Source organism: Melanostigma gelatinosum, assembly GCF_949748355.1.
Source record: "Melanostigma gelatinosum genome assembly, chromosome: 13".
Classification (NCBI taxonomy): Eukaryota; Metazoa; Chordata; class Actinopteri; order Perciformes; family Zoarcidae; genus Melanostigma; species Melanostigma gelatinosum.
Genome location: NC_136646.1, coordinates 2686210 through 2692040, shown reverse-complemented (window position 1 = coordinate 2692040; position 5831 = coordinate 2686210). Strand labels below are relative to the sequence as shown.

Here is a 5831-nt window from a genome sequence, read left to right as displayed (position 1 = left end):
TTAGATGAACCCGAACTATTTTTAACTGTTATCAGGCAACAGTGTATGTATGTATATGTAGTACTGTTGAAACAACGTTTCATTAATATAGTATCACAACTGTATAAAGTGCTGAAGGGACAAAGATAATTCTATTCAATGCATGAAAGAAATGAGTCCAGAATGAGAAGTATTTCTAGACACCCCCCCCCCCCCCCCAAAAAAATACAGTTTTACCAGAATACCCACAATAAGTTATTTACCTCCATTTCTATTGCTACAGAATTTTACTTTGAGTGTTAACATCAATGTGGTGATAAATAAATGGTTGTCGGGACAATCTAATGAAATGGAGCTACTTTGATTTCCTGCAGATTTGACTTTGGTGAGAGAAAAGTAGATACATTGGATTTTGCCTGTTGCACAACTGTATTCTCTTCACATCCCTGAAACATCCCTTAAATATAGGATCAATAGAGGAAATTTATATGGCGTCTTTCTACATTCATACACCGAACAGATGCTGCCATATCAGGTGCCACCTGCTCATCAGGCTCTAATCTAAATACTCGTATACACACACTTACAAGCTGATGGCACAGCTTTTGGGAGTAATATGGGGTTTGGTATGCCCAAGGACACATGGACATGCAGACTGGAGTAGGGAAGGGTTGTACTGTAGGGAGGGGCTGTACTGTAGGGAGGGGCTGTACTGTAGGGAGGGGTTTTACTGTAGGGAGGGGCTGTAGTGTAGGGAGGGGTTGTGTTGTAGGGAGGGATTGTGTTGTAGGGAGGGATTGTGTTGTGGGGAGGGGCTGTAGTGTAGGGAGGGATTGTGTTGTAGGGAGGGGTTGTGTTGTAGGGAGGGGTTGTAGTGTAGGGAGGGGTTGTACTGTAGGGAGGGGTTGTACTGTAGGGAGGGGCTGTAGTGTAGGGAGGGGTTGTGTTGTAGGGAGGGGTTGTGTTGTAGGGAGGGATTGTTTCGTAGGGAGGGGCTGTAGTGTAGGGAGGGATTGTGTTGTAGGGAGGGGTTGTGTTGTAGGGAGGGGTTGTACTGTAGGGAGGGGTATTACTGTAGGGAGGGGTTGTACTGTATGGAGAGGTTGTACTGTATGGAGGGGTTGTACTGTAGGGAGGGGTTGTACTGTAGGGAGGGGTTGTACTGTAGGGAGGGGTTGTACTGTAGGGAGGGGTTGTGTTGTAGGGAGGGGTTGTGTTGTAGGGAGAGGTTGTACTGTATGGAGGGGTTGTACTGTAGGGAGGGGTTGTGTTGTAGGGAGGGGTTGTACTGTATGGAGGGGTTGTACTGTAGGGAGGGGTTGTACTGTAGGGAGGGGTTGTGTTGTAGGGAGGGGTTGTGTTGTAGGGAGAGGTTGTACTGTAGGGTGGGGTTGTGTTGTAGGGAGGGGTTGTGTTGTAGGGAGGGGTTGTAGTGTAGGGAGGGGTTGTGTTGTAGGGAGAGGTTGTACTGTAGGGAGGGGTTGTGTTGTAGGGAGGGGTTGTGTTGTAGGGAGGGGTTGTAGTGTAGGGAGGGGTTGTACTGTAGGGAGGGGTTGTACTGTAGGGAGGGGCTGTAGTGTAGGGAGGGGTTGTGTTGTAGGGAGGGGTTGTGTTGTAGGGAGGGATTGTTTCGTAGGGAGGGGCTGTAGTGTAGGGAGGGATTGTGTTGTAGGGAGGGGTTGTGTTGTAGGGAGGGGTTGTAGTGTAGGGAGGGGTTGTACTGTAGGGAGGGGTTGTGTTGTAGGGAGGGGTTGTACTGTAGGGAGGGGTATTACTGTAGGGAGGGGTTGTACTGTATGGAGAGGTTGTACTGTATGGAGGGGTTGTACTGTAGGGAGGGGTTGTACTGTATGGAGGGGTTGTACTGTAGGGAGGGGTTGTACTGTAGGGAGGGGTTGTGTTGTAGGGAGGGGTTGTGTTGTAGGGAGAGGTTGTACTGTATGGAGGGGTTGTACTGTAGGGAGGGGTTGTGTTGTAGGGAGGGGTTGTACTGTAGGGTGGGGTTGTGTTGTAGGGAGGGGTTGTACTGTATGGAGGGGTTGTACTGTAGGGAGGGGTTGTGTTGTAGGGAGGGGTTGTGTTGTAGGGAGGGGTTGTGTTGTAGGGAGGGGTTGTGTTGTAGGGAGGGGTTGTAGGGAGAGGTTGTACTGTATGGAGGGGTTGTACTGTATGGAGGGGTTGTGTTGTAGGGAGGGGTTGTGTTGTAGGGAGGGGTTGTGTTGTAGGGAGGGGTTGTAGGGAGAGGTTGTACTGTATGGAGGGGTTGTACTGTATGGAGGGGTTGTACTGTAGGGAGGGGTTGTGTTGTAGGGAGGGGTTGTACTGCCGATCTTCCGACTAGTGGAGAATGAACAAATTCATATTTCAATGAAAAAATGTAAGAACACCGCTAATTAAAGTCATTAGCAAATGTTTTCCTCCTTCACACCTGCACTGCTACAATACAGTATTTCATGATCCTCAGCGGTTGCACAGCTTTCAACACTACTTTGTTTGTTAGCTGAAGTTCCAGCATTTATGTTATCCCGCTGTTTTGTTTTTTTGGCAGCCCAAATAAAGTGACTGATTTGTTTTGCTTTCTGTTTCTAAAATTCTAAAATTATTCTAAAATGGACAATGAACGAAGTCGAATCAAAGATTAGTACAATAGACACAGAAGGAAAAACTCTAATACAATGTCATAATCCAACTGAAAAGCTTCACTTTTAAATGCGCTCTTGCTCTTCATCTCAGGACTGAATGAAGAATCCTTTTAATTCGAAAAAAGTTGTTTCATGTTTTCCATTTTAAAGCACTGATTTTACCCCACCAGGTATCCATTACCTGGGCCAGCTTCATGAGGGCAGCCTGCTGAGGGTTGCTCTGGATCAGATCACAGAGGGACAGTTGCAGTTCACATGGCTGGAGCAGCACTTTGACACACTGTTCCTGGGTCTGCATGACCAACGCAGGTGGGAAACATAATCACCTTATTATTATTGTACAGTTAAGTGGTTTCTTTCTTTCAATGGGTTTTTCTTCACATTAACTCATTACCATGAGTAATCAACAACAACAAACAAAGCCTGACATGAACTATATTTCTTACTAAGAAGTCTCAAGGCTCCAAACACATCCATATTTAAATGTCTTTAAATTTACACACTTTTGAGAATATCTTCAAAGGGCTATAAATCCTACCTGGACCCGAACTAATCAGAACAACATTTCCAGCCATCTCTGACCCGCCCTTCCTTACTTCTGACAATCTCAGGGAGTACCATATCCATGCAGGGAAGACTGAGATGGCAGAGACCCTGAAGAAGCAGTTTCCAGGAGAGGAGGAGGCCATTGATGAGTTCATGAGATTGATGAAGGTAAAGTGGGAGGGAGCTGATGGTGATCATGACTGAATGATGGATCTCAAGGGCGGGAAAGGAGGAAGCAGCAGAGTTTGATTTACGAACACGGTTGCGTACAAGTTACATTTATGACGAAACTCAGTTACTTTTCTGTTTTTTTCATGCTACCACTTGTGGTTATCCTTTGCAAGCACAGTATTGGCTTTCACTGCTATGAAGATGACACCCAACTGTATGTAGCTGTTGCTCCTGATGATCTAAGCCCCTTAATGGACTGAAAAATGCATTTCTTCCAACTGCATTCACGAGGAAAAAGCAAGAACTGACTTTTAACATCCATCTTTCTCTTTGTTTTGACTCTACAGGTCTATGTTTATGAACAATTTTTCACTTTCTAATTATTTAGAAATTGTTAATTTTTAAGATGCTTTCTGAAAACAAGTGGTTACTGCCATGGGTCCTGCTGTTACTGCAACCTGGCAATGTTGAGGTTTTGGGTTTGAATCGGCTTGACTATTCATGTAACTACAGTATCTAGAGCAGTTTGTAGCTTGTAATGGAGGAAATGGATATCAATATGACACTGTTAACACTACAAGTTTTGCAAACTAGTAACATAAATATTGTTTGTTGTCCCAGATCGGATAATAAGAAGCTGATGTAGTACTGTGTCTCTTTATTGATATTTGCTCTCTGCCAATAAAGAGGAGTGTCATTCAGGGAGCTTGGATACCAGTAAATCAGTCAGTGTATCAATTATCTTGCTATGGTTTCTGTGGTTGCCATGGTCACCTGACGAGCTGCTGCGGCAAATTGAAAAAGTTGAACCAGCATGAACTCCAAATGCAGCTGCAAAGAGCTGTGCACGTACACCACACTGGCTCTCCCTCTGCCAACCTTGGCAGCTCGGCGTCTGTGGTGTTTACGTTGAAAACAAAAGAGGCAGCTGTGTTGAAGCACCTTTAGTGCAAACTACATTTCCCATATTGAAGGTGTTTTATAAGTAAAGTATATTGTGTCTGTATGACCTCCTCTTGTAGCTAGCCTCACGGCGGACGCCACTCATCGCCACCTTGAAGATCATACCTTATTGGCTGGCTAACTTCCTGGTTCGATCCGGCCTTTTGAATCTCATATCTTCAGTGTTCCGCTGAGCAGCAACCAACCATTCAGAAATGATGTCCTGCCTCACAAAAAAACAAGGACCTGCAGGCACTGTCTGCCTACCTGTTCTATGGTGATGGACACACACACACACACATACACAATCACAAGCATCTCAGGTCACACACATTCCCTGAATCCTCCTCAATGTTTTCCTTGTTAGCTTAATGTTAGCTTACGTGGATATGAAAAACAGTATGGCCCAAGACATGCTGGACTGGGCACTAACAATCTTCCCTCAACTGCGGGACAAGGTAATGTATTCCAAGCTCAAGGTTCACTGACTAGCTTTATTCCTGGGGCATCCGTCTTCAGTGAATGGAACTCAGGTGTCACCATTCTATGTGCTAGGCAGTGGTGTATGGTCGGAATCATATTTTATCATAGACATTTAAGTTGTTCTTCCCCGTATTTACACATTACCAGTCCAAAATATTGCTCTGTCTCCAAACTATATTTGTAAGGGCAAAGAGGCTGAAGTGGCAACTGTTTTGTCAGTGAATAGCATGTGTGTTTATGTTCAGGTGGTGATGGTGGATGCTGCTACTCCTCTCACTAATGTCCACTATTTGGGTGCTCCAAGAGGTGAGATGTACGGTGCTGAACACAACCTGGAGCGCTTTACCCCAGACACAGTTGCCAGGACAAGACCGCAGACACCGATCGATGGACTCTACCTAACAGGTGACTTGACCGACAATAGTCTTATCTGGTCTGGATTCTACAGAGACTGACGTGCCTGCTTGATGATTCTGTGTGTGTTTGTGTGTGCAGGTCAGGATGTATTCTGTAGCGGTATGGCTGGGGCGCTGCACGGTGGACTGCTCTGCGCCTCTCCCGTCCTCAACCAGATCCTCTACATTGACCTTCTAGCCCTGAAGACTCGCATTAAAAACAAACAAAAGAAAAATCACAAGATGACCTGGTAGCGACAGGGCTGTAGTGGGGGGTAAACATGCGTAAGCAATGTTTCAAATTCTCAAATATCATTTACACAGCCTACCCTGAGCTTTTACACATGCTTTAGGTAAGGCGAGGCAGCTTTCTAACACATTTCAAACACTTGTTTCTGTTGTCAATTTGAGGATAACTTAAGTTCTTTGTTTAACACTGTATCGTCATATTGGTACCAGCAGCAACCCAGTACCCATTCGTGGTGTGCAAGAACAAAACAAACAAAAAAGAATTTCAATTCAAAAGGACTGGCATATGACATCATCAACGTGCTGCCAACTAGCTCAAATAATGGTAATGTCATTCAAAGGACCACAAAATAAGTAGCCCCTTATGAGGCTACTTATGAGATAAGTTAAACCACCCAGTTTAACCTGATAGTTCAAGTAGCTT

General features: G+C 45.1%; 1 pseudogene across 1 annotated transcript; it reads left to right on the top strand.

Moving 5' to 3' along the window:
• The first annotated feature begins 2588 nt into the window (after positions 1-2588).
• Positions 2589-5413, top strand: LOC306787339 (inactive all-trans-retinol 13,14-reductase-like; annotated as a pseudogene). Its single transcript has 7 exons — positions 2589-2604; positions 2792-2930; positions 3233-3335; positions 4361-4557; positions 4659-4738; positions 5009-5168; positions 5259-5413. The product of its transcript is annotated as an inactive all-trans-retinol 13,14-reductase-like (transcript).
• Positions 5414-5831: the final 418 nt, after the last annotated feature.